We start from the raw sequence: 16,503 nt of genomic DNA, 5'->3' as shown, positions 1-16,503 counted from the left end.
ACAGAACACATTCTAAGGGCCCTCATCCTGTCTTGGATCTCCCTGGCTACAACTCTGAGATTTTCATCAAGAAGTCCAGCTGGTACCAAAGTGGGGAATTCCCTCATAACCTGTGCTTCTAATTGGGAATTCTTGTCAAGTATTTACTCAATTGAAATTAAATTTATTAATTTAAATTTAATAATATGTTACATTTAAATTTAATTTACCATGTTAAATAAATTTATTCAGTTATTATTGTAATATTATTTTAATATATTTTAATATATTTTAATATACTGTAATATTATTAGTTATATTATTTTATTAATAACTTATTGTATATTATTATATTGTTAATGATATTATTATTATAGTGATATATTTATTTAATTTTAATATATTTTTAATATTTATTATTATTTGCACATTTACTAAAGCTATAAAACTTTGTTCATCCCACGGAGGGTGGGCTTTGGTGGCCATTTTTCCATACCTGCCCCTGGAGGTGTCCAATAAAGATCCATGTTTAGATTCCCACCAATATTATCTCCAGGGTGTGTTGCTCCATTTCCAGGCTGGAAAAGGCTCCCTGTCCCTGGGGCAGTGTCCCAGTGCCAGGAGGGGAGCAGATTTGGGATTTGGGACAGCGACTGCCAGAGGTGTCCTTGGAGCAGGAGCGGCAATTCCAACACAGTTCCTTCTCCTTTTCCTTTCACTGAAAAGCAAAATCCTTCCCCCAGCCCCAGTTTAGCAGAGCCCAGAATTCCCAGCTGGGGCTGCCCCTGGATCCCTGGAATGTCCAAGGCCAGGCTGGACAGGGACACCCTGGCACAGAGGGAGGCGTCCCTGCCCATGGCACTGGATTTAAAACCCCTCCAACCCAAACCATTCCATAATTCCATGATTAAAGTCCCTTGTGCTTCCCAGCTGGAAAAGCCAACCAGCCTTAATACGAGCTGCTGCTGCTCCTGCTGGAATTCCAATCTAGTAGTTTTCCATGAAAGGAGGAGCTGTTATTAATTGGGATGTTATTAATTGGGATAAACGTTCCAGGTTATTTGTTTGTATTTTTGTTCCCCTGATCAGTAGGAAATGCCCAGAGCATCCTCACACTTCTGTAACAGAGTGTTTTATGTGGGGTTTAGAATCTAAATCCACTTTCCCTCTTTTTATTCCAAATTAAAAATTCTACCAGCAGGGATGAGCCCGTTAAGGTGGACAAAAACCAGCATTCCAGGGAAATCCTTCAATCCCAATCAATGCAAACAACATTTACTGGGACATCTAGTGGAAGGAGAGCACAGTGCAAATCCCTTATCTCTGCTGGGGCTGGAAATGTGCAAATACATCCAGTTTGGGCTGGAAAAATCCTCGCTTTCCAAAGAATCCCACCAGGAGCAACGGGAACAAAGGTGCTGTGAATCGCCTCCATTTCATTTGAAATCTCATTCCGCAGAATCTCTGCTGGGTTTGAACTGGCAAAGATTAAAAACAAAAATAAAAAGTAAAAGGCTTGAGAAACCCACCAGAATTATTTTTTTTCCCAAAACTGGAAGAAACTAATGGAAAACTAGAAGGTGGGGAATGTTCTTTCTATTTTTTTATTTTTTTTTTTTTCAACTGAAACCTCGTTTGCAGATTGAAGTGATAACGAAGTAAATAAGGGAAATGACGGAATTGTTTTGGAAGCAAGAGCCTCCCTTCTGGCTCCAGTTTGGACAGCACTGCTGACAGGAGATGCCTGGCACCACCAGGGCTCCTTGGAGCCACCAGAGACGATGGGAAAGGAGCATTTTTGAAGCTGCTTTGTGTTGTTGCTGTTCCCCAGAGCTCCCAGGAGCTCCCTGGAGCTGTTGGTGAGCCCCAAATTTGTGCCAAAATGAGTTTCTTGCTCTTTGCCGTGAAAACAAAGGAAAGGGGAATATTTGTGTGTGTCTGAGGCACTGAAAAAGCAAAAGCAGGGCTGGTGGGAGGTGGAGGAGTGGCAGGAGCAGGGTTCTGTCACTCGCTGCCTGTCCCAGCTCCTCCAGCCCCGACTCAGACAAATTCTTTGCTGTTTTTCAAAGAAACACCTGCAAATTTCGCAAGTTCCATTTTGCTCTTCCCATCTCTGGGATGGTCATCCCTGGGTAACCCTGCTGGGCAGCTGGAGCATCTCTGGAAGGTCAGGGAACCTTCAGGGAAAAGAAATACAGCAATAACTGAGAGGTTTTGATTCTTCTCCTGTTCAGTGCCTTGGTTAAGCCTTGCTGGGTGCTTGTCCCAGGTTATCCAGCACCCTTCAGTCCCTGGGATGTGTCTGGGATCACCTGGAGCCTCCCAGGGCTGTTTCCCTTCACAATTCCCTCTATTCAGTTGAAATGGGACAATTCCTGCCACATTCCTCAGCGGGACATTTCCCCCAGAGCTCCTTGGAGGCTTTTCAGGGACAAGGAGGAGGCAGAGCAGGAATTTCTGATGGAATTGCAGCAGGCAGAGCTGTTCTGGAAGCACAGGGAGAGCAGAGGGCCTGTTAACCAAAGCAGAGTTTAGTAAAGGCCAGAGGGATCCCACAATTCCTTGTAGAGGTTTTCAGGGACAAGATGAAGATGGAGCAGGAATTTCTGATGGAATTGCAGCAGGCAGAGCTGTTCTGGAAGCACAGGGAGACCCGAGTTTAGCAAAGGTCAGAGATCTCAGCTCCTGGATCCAACAATTCCCACACTGGCTCGGAGGCAGGAGGAGCTGATCTAAGGATTCTTGTTTTCCAACTGGAGCTTGCAGGAGGCTGGCTGCAGTTGGAAAAGGAGGTGGATAAACCCCCGGAATGTTCTGTATCAGAATCCTCGCTGACACCCTCACACGCTGCTCCGTTTGTCATCGGCCTCGCCGCCAGCACTCGAGCAGAGGGCTCGGAAAGAGGGGGCTTGGAAAAGAGGTGGGATCAGGCTCGCCCACAGCCTTCCCTTCTTGTGCCAGGGCTCACAGACGTTTCGAGTTAAAGCAAGAAACAGCCAGGAAAAATGTGCAGATGCTTAATTCTCTGCAGGATTTATAATATTACACGGTGAGCGTTTGCACCCTATACAATAAAACCATGTTGGCTTTACTACATATAAAAGAAAACAAAACAAAAAAAAATCACAAGTTTGACAGCAATTAGGGTGAATAGACATTTATTTTATCCTTTTACTAGCAGGACCAATTGTGATTTTATGCTCTGAAAAAGCTCATTTTAAAGTTTTATGTCTGAAGTGGCCTTGCCAAATCGAGCTTAATATTGTTACATTAAATGGATGGTAAAATGTGTTCTTAAACCCCTCCATCCTGTAAAGGGCCTGGAAGCAGGGAGCTGCTGCTAATGAGAGGCAGGGCCTGAATCCCAGCCCTCGTGGCTGTTTGCTGGAGCAGCTGGAGGTGTTTGCCAGTCCCTCCCAGCATCGTCCTCGTGTCCCAGACTGCGTTTGCCATCCAAGCTGCTCGTCCCAGCCATGCAGAGCCCTGGCCACAGCCACAGCAGGAACCCCAGGGTGCCTGGAGCTGTGCTGGCACCCTTCAAGGAGATCTTTCCCCTCTTCAGAACACGCTCTCTCCCTTCCCACAGCCCCAACACGGTTTTTCCCCCCTCTCTTCTGGCTTTAGGAGCACTGGAAACCCTTGGTTAGAGCAGCCTCGCAATGATCAGAGCAACTCTGGTCACATTTTCCTATTTTCCTTCCTTCACCCTCCCCAAAATCTTTTATCATTTTGTGAGGTGGCTCCAGGTATGGGGGAGCTTTGTGCTCTGGGTGCTCAGGTCCCTCCCTGCTCGCAGCATCCCCCGAGAATCCAACGGCACCGGGGGATTCCACCCCCTCTGCACCCCGGCTTTACCCAGGCCTCCAAATATTTGCTTTTTGAATGGTGAGTCAGGCACAGAGGGGCTGGAGCGTGTCCAGGGAAGGGAACGGAGCTGGGGAAGGGGCTGGAGCACCAGGAGAGGATCAGGGATTTGGGAAAGGGGCTGGAGCACCAGGAGAGGATCAGGGATTTGGGAAAGGGGCTGGAGCACCAGGAGAGGATCAGGGATTTGGGAAAGGGGCTGGAGCACCAGGAGAGGATCAGGGATTTGGGAAAGGGACTGGAGCATCAGGAGAGGATCAGGGATTTGGGAAGGGGGCTCTGCCTGGAGAAAAGGAGGCTCAGGGGGAACTTCTGGCTCTGCACAACTCCCTGCCAGGACCTGCTCTGGGAACAGGGACAGGAGGAGAGGGAACGGCCTCAAGGGGTGATCCAGGACATGAGGAGGAATTTCCTCATGGAAAGGTGTCCAGGCTGGAAGGGGCTGCTCAGGGCAGTGTCCCCATCCCTGGAGGTGCCCAGGGAATGTCTGGAGGTGGCACTGAGTGCTCTGGGCTGGGGACAAGGCGGGGATTGAGCACAGCTGGGACTCGGTGACCTTGGGGAGTTTTCCACTCAGTTCTCCTGGGATTCTGTGAATGTTGTGTCCCAGGAACTGCTGCTGGCACTCCTTCGAGCCGCCGGGCCAGAGACGAGCCAGAAGCTGCAGCAGGAGCTGGACTGGGAAGGAAATGTCCCCAGCAGCTCTGAGCACGAGGAGCTGAGGGGCAGGAGCGATTGAAGTGCTTCCCTCCACATTAAAATGCCCCTCCTCTGGTGCAGGGCTCCTCAAACTGGTTCAGCAGCGCCCCAGCTCCGGTGGAAAGTGCCAAAATCCCCAGCACTGCCCCAAGTCCCTGCAAAGTTCAGCATTCCCAGAGGGCGTGGAGAGCTTCCCATGCACACCCAGCCCTGTGATCACCTCCCTCCCTGGATGAGACCGGGAAACAGCTCAGAGGCTGCGGGGGGAGAACCACAGGGCAAAACTGAAGGTGAGGGATCGCCTGCCCCAGGTCCTGGAAGCTGCCCCAGGTCCTGGAAGCTGCCCCAGGTCCTGGAAGCTGCCCCAGCTGAGCTCCCAGCTCCTTCCAGCAGAGCAGGAGCTCCCTGGAGACCTGGGCTGGGTTCTGGGGATTGTTTTTCAAGGCCACTTTAACTCCTCCAAGTCTCTTGCTCAATAAAAAACTGACATTTGAAATGTCAGGGTTGTGTAAGGAGGACAAAGCCAAGGAAAAGTTCTGTAAAACTGGGCTGGAAATGCGCTGCTCCTGCTAAAGCTGTCCCAGAGCCTGCTGGGGAGGGAGGCTTTATCAGGAAAAAGAGCTCAGGTTGGTGCTGTGCAGTTCATTAGGCCAGGAATTAATGCCAGATGGTGTTTTCTGTAATTTGGTTTTATTTAATTATAAAGATGAGGCTCCATGCTGCTAAAAAACCCAAACCAGAACCAATCAACCCAACAAAACCACCCCAATATCAGTGAAATTCTTTGGGTTTCCCCAGCAAACCCAGGGATTTTTACCAATATCTCAGCCCCATAATCCTTCATTTCCATGAAGTTCATGATCAAGCTGAAATGGAGCAAGAGGAGAGGGATGAATTTTGCCTCTGGTGGGAGGATGGATGAGGCATTTCCCCGTAGCCATCCCTCCTCCTGCCTGTCCTCGCTGGATCTGGATTAGGCCAAACTTGGCTGGACTTGCCTTGGAAAAATGCTGATCCTAAAAAGTGAGCACATCCTTCCAGAGATTCCTGCACTGACAGTTGTGACACCAGCTCACCCCCGTTGCCTAAAACCTCTCTGCCACTCACTTTGGAGGTTTTATTCAGCCCCACAGAAGGTTTAATAAATCAAAATTCCTTTAATTACAGCACAAACAGGCACTTCCGAGCAGTATTGACCAGGCTTTTCTTTCTCCAGGTTCTTGCTGAAAGCTTTCCTAGCTTTCCTAGGGAGGTGATTTCCAGCCTCTTTGTTCCGTGGCACTTATTAAACAATTCTTTCTGACAGCCTTAAATGCAAACAGCGAGACTGCAGCAACTGGGAAATTAAAAATATATCGTTAATACAACGCCAAAGGCACTTTTTTCTCCCCCATGAATGGTTTGACAGCATTTGTTTTTTAAAATGGAACTGTTCTTTAAACAAATCATGTTTAGTTACTGACTTGTGTCATAAACCTCTGGTCAATCATTTAGGGAAAGGTCTTAAATGTGGATTTAAATTCAATATTTATAACATTTGTTGTTAACAAATATATTTAATATTCCTGTTTTGTTTATTAGGTTTTTCAGACTGGAGAATAGAAGGCTCTGGGGAGAGCTCAGAGCCCCTTTCAGGGCCTGAAGGGGCTCCAGGAGAGCTGGAGAGGGACTGGGAACAAGGGATGGCAGGACAGGACACAGGGAATGGCTCCCACTGCCAGAGGGCAGGGCTGGATGGGATCTTGGGAAGGATCCCTGGGTGGGGAGGGGCTGGGATGGCATTCCCAGAGAAGCTGTGGCTGCTCCTGGATCCCTGGAAGTGCCCCAGGACAGGGCTTGGAGCAGCCTGGGACAGTGGGAGGTGTCCCTGTGGAACTGGATGGGCTTTGAGTTCCCACCCAAACCATTCCATGATTCCATGAGCTAAAGCCACTCAATAATGTGGATTGGAACTCCAGGTTTCCCAGATGGGATTAAAGCATCCCATTGGATTTGGGATTTGTCTGCTTGGTGTGGTTACTGAGGAGGCAGAACAGAAAGACCCAGAGCTCTGGGCATTCCCTGGGCACATCAATTCCTTCTGTTTTCCAGAGTCTGGGTTGAGTTTCGTCCCCCTCACAGCTGAATTTAGGCAGAGCTTGTGCCCAGCACCCAGGGGACAGCTGGTGACAAACCTGTCCTTGGGGCTGCTCCTGAGGAGGCCACAGCATCACCTGGGGATGCTGGAAACCCCTCCAGAGCAGCCAAAGCCAATGCTGAGACTGGGAACCAGGATGAACTCCATGGAAATGAGGTGGGAATGAAGGGCAGCGCTCTGTTTCCACCACCCCACCACGCTCCAACTGTAGATTTCCCCACAATTAATCATCCCTCTCCCTCGGTGAGCACGTTCAGCTGTCCTTTCCTCCGCTGCCACGTGTCTTTGTTTTCAAACATCATTTTCTATTCCAGACAGAGCCGTCAGCTTTCCCAGGGGAACATCGGGATGTTGGGCAAGAGGGAATGGCCTGGGATGGCGCTGCCAGCGGAGGTGGCAGCGGGGAAAGCGGTGCCTTGGGAGGGTTGTGCAAGGCTTGTGTTCCAGGCACTGGGAGGGTTGGAGCCTGGCCAGTTTTCCAGCCTGCCAACCTGGGGAATGAAATCCGTGCCAGGTGGGAAGGGAGAATTCAGCGCTGCTCCCGGGGCTAACGAGGGAATCCGCTCGCTGCGGGTACAATTAGCAGGAAAGAAAATAAGTATTAACCAGTCTGGGCTGGAATGGCTTGCTTTGCCTCACACCTCGGCGAGGCTCCTTGAACCGAACACCTGCGGGGTGGTTTGGAGCCAAATCGGGAAGGTCTCCACCCAGAACACTTCTCCTGGAGGGCTCCAAGGGCACATTTGGGGATTGCAGCTCCGAGCTGGCATGCAGTCCAGATCTGATGGCTCTGTGCAGATGGGATCGTGTTGTAATTTATAAATAGACCTTGCATCTCCACAGCCTGTAAAACAGAGGTGGCACCTAGGAGGAATCGGCAGAAAAACGCAGCCGTGATTTGCAGCCCATCTTTTAAAATCAAGTGTGAAATCTCTGCCTTGATTGGGGTGGGGGTGATGATTTCAGTGGAATGATCTTTATTGCCCAACCCTCACTTTCTCAGCTCGTGATAAACATGCTGGAGTGCCTCTAAGTGCAGAGATACCAGCGTGTGCCAGACCAGAAAATTCTAGCCCTAAATGAAGCCGAAAGCCCCGAATTTGGATGTTCATCCCTGAGCACGGGGCGGAGGGTGAGTGTGCTGCTAATTTTGGCCACCTCCAGCAGGCGCCTGAAGTGGAGTGGAAGGAGCAAGTGCCAGATGTTGTTCTGTGCAGACTTGGTGTCACTGGGAGGAGAAGGTGCTTCAGGGAGAGCTTTCATTTGGGAGGGGCCTAAAATAATGAAATAACCGAATGTCACAGCGTTTTAGTTTATACAGGAGGAGAAACTCCGGCAGCATGAGTCAGGTCCTCTTCTAAGAATGACTAATATTATAAACAAATGGTAAGATAGAGGCACTAAACTGCCTTTTCTGACTGCACTCCTTAAAGGTCATAAAACCGATCGAGTTTTCCAGTTTCAGCTTTTCCCATCGACCTTGCTGAGCAGTAATCAGGTCATTGGGCCACTTCCCTTGGACACTGACCAATGCATCCTCAGCTTTAGCCTAAATATAGCAGGCCTTTTTTTAGCATTATTGGTTTTCCCACTTTTTTTTCACTTTTTTTTTTCTTTTTTCTTTTCCACTTGACTCCCTCAAAGTGAGTTTAGTGCAGCAGGAAGGTGCCAGATGGACATCACTGGTAAATGACGTTGCAGGGCTGCTGTTCCTGCAGGGAGAGCAGGCTGTGTTTATCCACGGAGTCTGGCAGTGCAGGCTGGCTCCTGCAGCTCTCCACCAGCATGCCTTAAGCCTGACCTGTGGAAACCAGGCTGGGCTCAAACCGCCCCGTGCAGGCAGCCAACAAAACCACCAAATCCCCTTGTCCTGGTGGCTTTGGAAGCCAGACAGCTCTCAGGCTGGAGCTGCAGCTTCCATGGCTCCAGTTCCGTCCTCCTGCACAGGAGTCATACCCAGAAAAACTGGGATTTGGCTTTTCCTCTCTGGCTGCTGAAGGATGAGGTGTCTGCTCCGAGCTGGACACTCCCTGTGAGGGAGGTGAGGCCCTGGCACAGGGTGCCCAGAGCAGCTGTGGCTGCCCCTGGATCCCTGGCAGTGTCCAAGGCCAGGCTGGATTGGGTTTGGAGCAGCCTGGGACAGTGGAAGGTGTCCCTGCCATGGCAGGGGTGGAATTAAATGATCTTTAAGGTCCCTTCCAAGCCAAACAGTTCCATGTTTCCATGATTGCCTGGAAAAGGAAAGGGCCTGTGTAAGACCCCCATGAGAGGGAGGTGGCACAACTCCATTTCTAACTTCCCTCTGTGCTGTTGGCTTTGAAGTGGACTTGAGGAACAGCTCAAACCAGAGAGGTGGCCTAGAGCCGGGCAGAGCTCGGTGAAGCGATGGGAGGCGACGCCGAGCAGCCTGGGGTTCTTCCAAGTGCTCCGTATTTTCTTGGGCCCCAGTCCTACCCTGGATTCCTGGAGATGCTGACCCCATTCCCGGAGCAGAGCTGCCCTGCGGAGCCTCGGGGGCGCGGGGCCACCCGCGGGCAGCTCCTGGGACACCCTCACCTGCACAGCTTCGCACAACACCCGGAGCCATGGGGCAGACGCCGTCCTGTAGCTCTGCCCGGCACCGAAACATCAGGGCCTGAGTAAACAGGGCTTTAATTAAATGGAAATAACTCTGCCCTGCTGTTTATTGTGTCACTGAGAAGTTTCGTAGCCGCTCTAATCGCTACAATTTGCTCCCGTAATTGCAACTCCGTGTTTTGCAAAATGCACGATGCTTCTCACTTCCAATCCATGGAAACTATCCCAGATCGACCCTGACAGCTCCCAGCTTCCCCTTTTTTCCCCCCGTGCGCTTTCCCTTCCCTTGCTCACTCTTGGCATGGTGCTTTGGAAGCTGCAGGGCTGCTTGCAGGGTGTTCTTATTAAAAACCTGCAGAGCAAGATGTCCCCAAACATATTCCTGCTCATGATGTCCTGCAAATGCTGTTCCAACGTGTTCCATCCAGCCCAAGGAAATGAAACTGCTGGAATGCTCTCCATGTCATCCCAGGGGACATCCAGCGGCTCCTGATATCCACTGGGAAGAGCTGCACATCTGCAGAGAGGAATTTAATCCACCTAATTCTTTTTCACATGGACGCACTGGGTGTTGACCTTCAGTTCTGCTGGAGAAATAACAGGGATTTCTTCCTTCAGCCCTTGGGCCTTGTCCTTCAGAAGCCTCAGCCATCCTGAAATCCCACCAAAGAGTAAAATCCAAACAGGACACCAAAAACATTTCTACTCAAGCCCGTAACCTGCGAGAAGAAGGAGAAAAGATAATTTTAAAGCTTGTTTTACAATTTGCTGTCTCCAGAGTAGCCCAGCCACTGGGTTTGTCTTCGGTTAGACAGATATTTGTCACTCTATTATTGTTTTACAGTGTCAGCTCCAGACACTTAAGTATTGTTGGAATGCAGTGGGGGGTGGGGGGGGAAAATCATGTTTTAAATCTCCGATGGGGTAATAAACTGCAGCCAGGAGCTAATTGTGCTGAAACTTGATCTTTTACAATCTGTTATTGCTGGAGTGGGACTCCCCAAGCCCAGAGCACTGGGGTTTGTTCCACCATTAGTTAGGTCGTACATACACACTCCCCAAAACCCCCAGATCACAGCTCTGCTCCCAGCTGGGGACTCCAGCTCAATCCTCCAAGCCATCGATGCATTCTGGACATGAAACCAGCGAGGGAGGGGATTAATCCTCATCAAGTTTAATGGCTCGCTGTGGATTTGCTTCCTACAAACTTTCTTCCACCCAAGAAGTGCTGAGAATGTTGTACCCCTCCTGTCAGGAGGAAAATGAATCATTGCCCAGAGCCTGGAAGGCCAGAGGTGAATTGGAAGCCGCGCTGTGGAACACTCACACTGCAGAATTATTATTTTCTTTTTACGCCAGCATTAAATAATATTTGAGCTCAGGGTGGCCAAGCCAACGGGTGGTTTCAATGCTGAATGAGACCAAAGAAAGGGTCCATCCATCATGGGCTCAGCTCAGGTTTTGTTCAACAATCTTTTTCTTTATTTTTTTTTTTTTTTTTGGTTATCCCAAACTTTGTATCGACCAGACCTTAAAATGCCAAGTCCAGCTTCTAAATGTTAAGCCCCAGTTTGGATGAAATTTTTGGCTGGAAAATGTTTTGAAGGTCCAATAAAAGGGATGTTCTTTCCCAGTGTTTTTCTCGTCTGGGTGAGGCCGATTAATAGATGTGCCTGGTTAAAACTGGAGACTTATTCCGAGGGTATTTTAGCCAAGGACAATGAGATTTATTGAGGCTGGTGCAATTCTGGGGTCACATTTCAATGGGAATTTGCTGAATTTTTATTTTCAAATTTTTCAGCTGTAAAATGTAGCGTGAAGATTTGTTCTCTTAAGGTTTTCACCCGGTCCTGGTCTCACAGAATCTCCTGGGTTGGAAGGGACTCTTGAGGGTCACTGAGGATCTTCTGATTTCCTGGGCTCTGAGCGGTTCAGCCCCACAGCAGAGACTGTGGGCAGAGCTCACTGCAGATTCAAGGCTCCAAAGGGTGCAGATAAATTCAGATCCACCAGAAGTGCCCAGGGAAGTGTCCCAAGCCAGGCTGGACGGGGCTTGGAGCAGCCTGCGGCAGTGGAAGTGTCCCTGGCCATGGCAGGAGGTGGAGTGGGATGAGCTTTAAGGTCTCTTCCATCCCAAACCATCCCACGATTCTGTTCCAAGATTCTGCATCTGGAACAGAGCTGAGGACACCAACGGGGGGGAAAAATTGGTTTTCTCCCTAAAGCTGAGAAATCCCTGATTGTTCTGTGTGTCTGGGGTGACTGAGCAGCCCATTAACACCACCCAGGTGGGGAACAAAGCCAGTGGCCTCCTTCCACAGCGAGCATCTGACAAGGAGACAAAATAATTGTAGAGCGTGTGATACTTAATCCAAAAGTGAAGAGCTTGGCACTCCGAGGGCCCAGGCACGCGGGGAGCACATGGGAAGGGAGGAAGTGTTTTACACAACCATTTGTCAGGCCAGAACTGCTCATTAAACATGGTCAGCCTCTCTTCCCGAGGAAATTTGCTCCCTCCTGCCTGAGGAGAGCTGAGATGTCCATGGATATCCACCCCTCAACTCCTATGGCTCGGACACGGCAATTAGAAACTAATTACACCAAAACCCTTAATCCCAATGCAGGGAGGGGGGAAGAGAAACTGCTGAAATTCGGAGTTGTTAATCCATCATTCCAAGGGAACAAGTGCCAAAGGGAAGGAACAGTGCTGGGGCCAAAGCAGCTCGAGGAGGTTTGGCTGTTTACTCTTTCTTTAAGTGCATGTTTGGTCACAGGGGGTCTGACTGGGATTATGTTGATATTCAGCTTTCCAGGGGCAGTTCCAAATGTAAGAGTTAAAGTTTATTCTCAGTCCTCTCCGTGCATCTGAGTTTAGTTCAGCCAAGACCAGAATTAAATGCAGCTTTGGTGTAACTAATGAGAAAAACTCGTACTTCAAAAAAAAAAAACAAACCGAGCCTTTCACTCATGGATGCTTCCCAAAGAGATGCTGTGGTTGATTAGAGCTGATTTAATTACTGTGCATTACGAAGAGCACATCTCCTCTTCCCTGGGCAGTGCCTCCTCGTGCACAGTGTGGATAACCAGGAATCCTTCCAAAGCACGGATCACACCCCCTGCCGTGTGCACAGCGACTCCTGGACCGTGTGCTCCCCGAGATTTCCCATCCCAGGAGTATTTCCCAGTTCTGTGTGAGCTGACCCAAGTCAGAGATTGATGAGAAGGAGAAACTCACCTTGGTAAAATCTGAAGTCATTTTACTCTACAGTCAGAGCAAGTGAGAGGACAGCAAAATGTTCCTGCTTCCAGAAACCAGGGATTGGGATCATTTTTGACAAAAGCCATAGAAATTAAAACATATCCTTAGAACCTTTGGGTTTCACAGCAGAAAGTTGTTGGGAAAACATCGATCGGCTCTGCCTGACAGATCCTGCTGGGTTGGTGGAAGAGAAACCTTTGCGTGATCCACGTTCCTCCCGTTTCTCCCCTGACTTCGAGAGGGGCCAAGAAAAGCTTCAGGGCCACCATCACATTTGGGGCTGAGGCAGGTAAGGAATATTCCACAGGCTCAGGGGGGACACAGAGCGGAGTCCAAGTGGAGCCCAAGCTCAGCTCTGCACAAGAGAGACGTTGATTGTTTTGGCCTCTTTCCTTTGCTCCAGGGGAAAATCGAGGCACCCTTCTTGGGATATTATTGGTGCGAAATCATAAGTTACAGTTTTATTACCAGTGGCTGTGTGTGTGTGAGGGAGAGAGGAGGAGGTGGTGGGCACAGGAGAGCATAACCACTCTTTTGTAACCATGAATCCTTTAGTTCGCTTTGCAAAACACAGGTTTAATTTAGGGAGAGAAAAATAGGAAAAAAAAAATAGAATTTACTTTTCCATATAGCACCAAACAGCCACGTTTTGAAAATTTATATTTCATTTAAAGCCTTCTTGTCTTCAGACTTGAATTCTTCACTTTGCATTGCTGAAAAAAATTTGAAATGAAAAAAAAAAATAGGTGGGTTGTAAAGGCTTATTCTTGCTTTATAAAATTGTAAATTATTTTAGCTCACCTCACATATTGATCTAGAGCAACCATGTTTTCCATGTAAAAACATCTCCCTGCATTTCATCCCTTCACAGATTTCAAAGCTCCCCAGTCTGTCTTGAGTTGTAAAGTTCTATTCAATGGCTTGGTTCTCTTCCAAAAAAGCTGGCTGAGAAATTTGGATCTGGAGTCAGTGTTGTTGGGGGAAATGTTTTCCCCCATTAACTGCAGGATGTTTTCATTGATTGTTTTGCACATGGTATGGATTTATTTACTTTTTCCCGATGTCAGAAGCCTCAGCTGGGCTATTTGGTAGAGTCCAAAACCAACAGGTTTTAGCAGCTGGAAGATTTTTGTGGAATTAGGACAATGTCCCTTTCTCTGGGGCAATGAGCACGTTGCTGTCCCGGCTCTTCTGTGGCTGTGGACATTTGTCCATCTGCTGATTTGTGCTTTTCCTGCAGCTCATCCCTCACCACCTCCCTTCTCCTCACACACCGGGTCTGTGCTTGTGGTCAGTGGCAGTAAAATCCATCGAGATTTGTTGGTGGATCCAAGCCCCTGGATCCCTGGCAGTGCCCAAGGCCAGGCTGGACAGCGCTTGGAGCAACCTGGGGTGGTGGGAGGTGTCCCTGCCCATGGCAGGGGGTGGGGTGGGATGAAATTAAGGTCCTTTCCAACCCAAACCTCACTGGGACTCTGGGACTGTTCAATAAGATGTCCTCTCCACTCTATTCCAAGAAGCAACCACCCATTTGTATTTTAATTCATTTACCAGAAGAACTTAAGAACCATTTAAAAGTTCTTTTACCTCTGCTTGACAAGATATGAGCTCACCTTCAGCACAACAGGGAGGTGGGATGGGCTTTTTTCACTCTGCATCTTCATGCTTCTCCAGTTGCCTTAATTCTCCTGGGAATGGTGTTTGGGGATGGCAGAGAGGGACTGGGGATGGTTCCTATCCCAGGGCACTTGGAATCGTGGAACCCCACACTGGTTTGGGTTGGAAGGGACCTTAAATCCCATCCAATCCCACCTCCCAGGGACACTTTCCCTATCCCAAGTTGCTCCAAGCCCCATCCAACCCGCCCTTGGTGATGGGACATCCATCAAAGCCCTCTTTACTCTTCGAAGAGATACTCGATGAAAACTCCAAATGTAGCCAGCTTTAAAGTGACTTTGGTGGTTTGTTTCTAAATGATTGTTACGGTATTTTGCAACTTCTGTTCCCCTCTGGCTGGGATTCGAGCACCCTCTCCCTCCACCCCCTCCCCACCTCCTGACAGCAATCGCCAGTTGTAAAATAATAGACCATCAGCCAGCAATAATTTGCAATCCAAACAGACTTGACGCTCTCTGACATTTATTGAAACCTCAGACCCTGTTCGCTGGTTTCAGTTTTCCTCCCTTTGCTCTGTTTTTACAGACAGACAAGTGCTTAGATTTGGGTTTAATAATGAGCAGAAATTTCGCCTTGGCCCGGCTTTGCTTGTGTTGGCTGCGGCGGGGCCGTGCAGCAGACGGGCGGTTGGAGTTAATTACGCTAAATGGTGAGAACATTATTTGACCCCACTGGTTCGGCACCAGATGTTGAACATTGCCTCTGAGAAACCAGCACAGACGTCAGGCTTTGGAGGCTGCACGGGGAGGGAGAACAGACTTGGAGCTCAAGTCACTTTTTTTTTTTTCTCAGGTTTAACTATCCCAGGATAAGCCCGGGACAAACAAAGCCCTTATTAGGGACAGATGACAACATTCAGCTGCAGCCACTCGGGGCAAATTAGGGCACGGTTGTAGTTTTGGAGCTGAACGTATCAAAAACCTCCCCCGAAAAATCATTTTGCTAAATGTACAGTGAAGGTTCTGCCAGCACAAGGTATCAACTTTGGTAAATCCTTCCTGGAAAGTGAACTTTACATTTACGGGCCAGACATGATGGAATTTAATGTTCGAAAATGATTAAAGGATTTTGTTCTTTCCTAGTAACAACTGCATTTATCAAGGTGGCAGCCACGGTGGCCTTAAAGAGAGCTGAAATGGAGCTGAACTGCTGAGCTTTCCCTGGCTTGGGTCTGGGAATCCCTCTGGTCTTTAGGCATTAGGATTGGGGAATTACGTGGGGAGATATGGGAGGAGGGCAGCACAAAGTGTTTATTGACCCCAGTCTGTGTTAATAAAGCTTTAGAAGTATTACCTGCTCGGGGATTGTCAGGGCACAGCGAAGTTGTCCTGACCTTGATGGAAAACTGAAACTCCTCTCAGTCTTTGAATAAATTGTTTGGACTGTGGGAGTGACAACAATTGTGCAGATTTATATACTACAGAAAAAGAAGTTAAAAGCTTCTTACCCCCCAAAAAATGTGTTCTCAATGTCTTTAGTTGTTTGATGGCAGTGATCAGGGTTTTAACACGGCACAATTCACAGACAAATTTGAATTCTGGTTCTTTTTCCAGCAGGTGACACCCCTCACATTGTGCTGAACAGCTGCTGTGTGTCCCTGGGATGCAGGACAAGGGCTCCCAAACCTTCCAGCTCTGAACAACATTTGGCGCCTGGTTTTGGGGGTTCCTGGAGCAAAACCATTGACAAAAGCCAGCAGAATTGACAATCATTGAACAATTTTAGTGGTTCGAGGTCTCCAGTATTTTGTTAGAGCATCACCACTTGCCTGGAGCGTTATTTCAGGGACTTAACCATCCAAAATTCTTTGTTCAGCTTTGGTGTTCCTTCCTCATTCCCCCCATGACATGATCCACGTGCTGTGTCACCACAGGGATCAAACCCTGAACTGGATCACCCAGGATTCTCTCAGAACTCTTTTATTTCCCTTTTCCCTCTGAGTTTCCCGGCCTTTGAGTGCTTTTCTCCCAGCCCATGAGCAGCAGGGAGGTGCTGGTGATGTAACACAACACAGAATGCTGCAGTTTGAGTATTCCCACTATTTCCTGGCTCAGTGAGAGATTCTCAGCCCCCTTTATCTCTCAAAGTCCTGCAGACACTGCTTTCCATTAAAAAATTAAGAGTAAATCCACTGGAGTAAGTGGAGCTATTCTGCAGTTCCTGCAGGGCAGGTTGGAACAAAACATCCTGGCTGGATTCTGCCATGAAAAACCAAAACCATGGAACAGCTGAGCTCACCAGAAGGGCATCACCACCCTGAGATCCTCCAGGGCACATCCCCTGTGCCCAAAATTCCATGGATACACCAAGG

This window comes from Pseudopodoces humilis, chromosome 21, assembly GCF_049639895.1.
Source record: "Pseudopodoces humilis isolate 2021_Gansu_Grassland_sample_001 chromosome 21, ASM4963989v1, whole genome shotgun sequence".
Lineage (NCBI taxonomy): Eukaryota > Metazoa > Chordata > Aves > Passeriformes > Paridae > Pseudopodoces > Pseudopodoces humilis.
The sequence above is the reverse complement of the archived record's forward strand: the minus strand, read 5'-3'. Positions refer to the sequence as shown.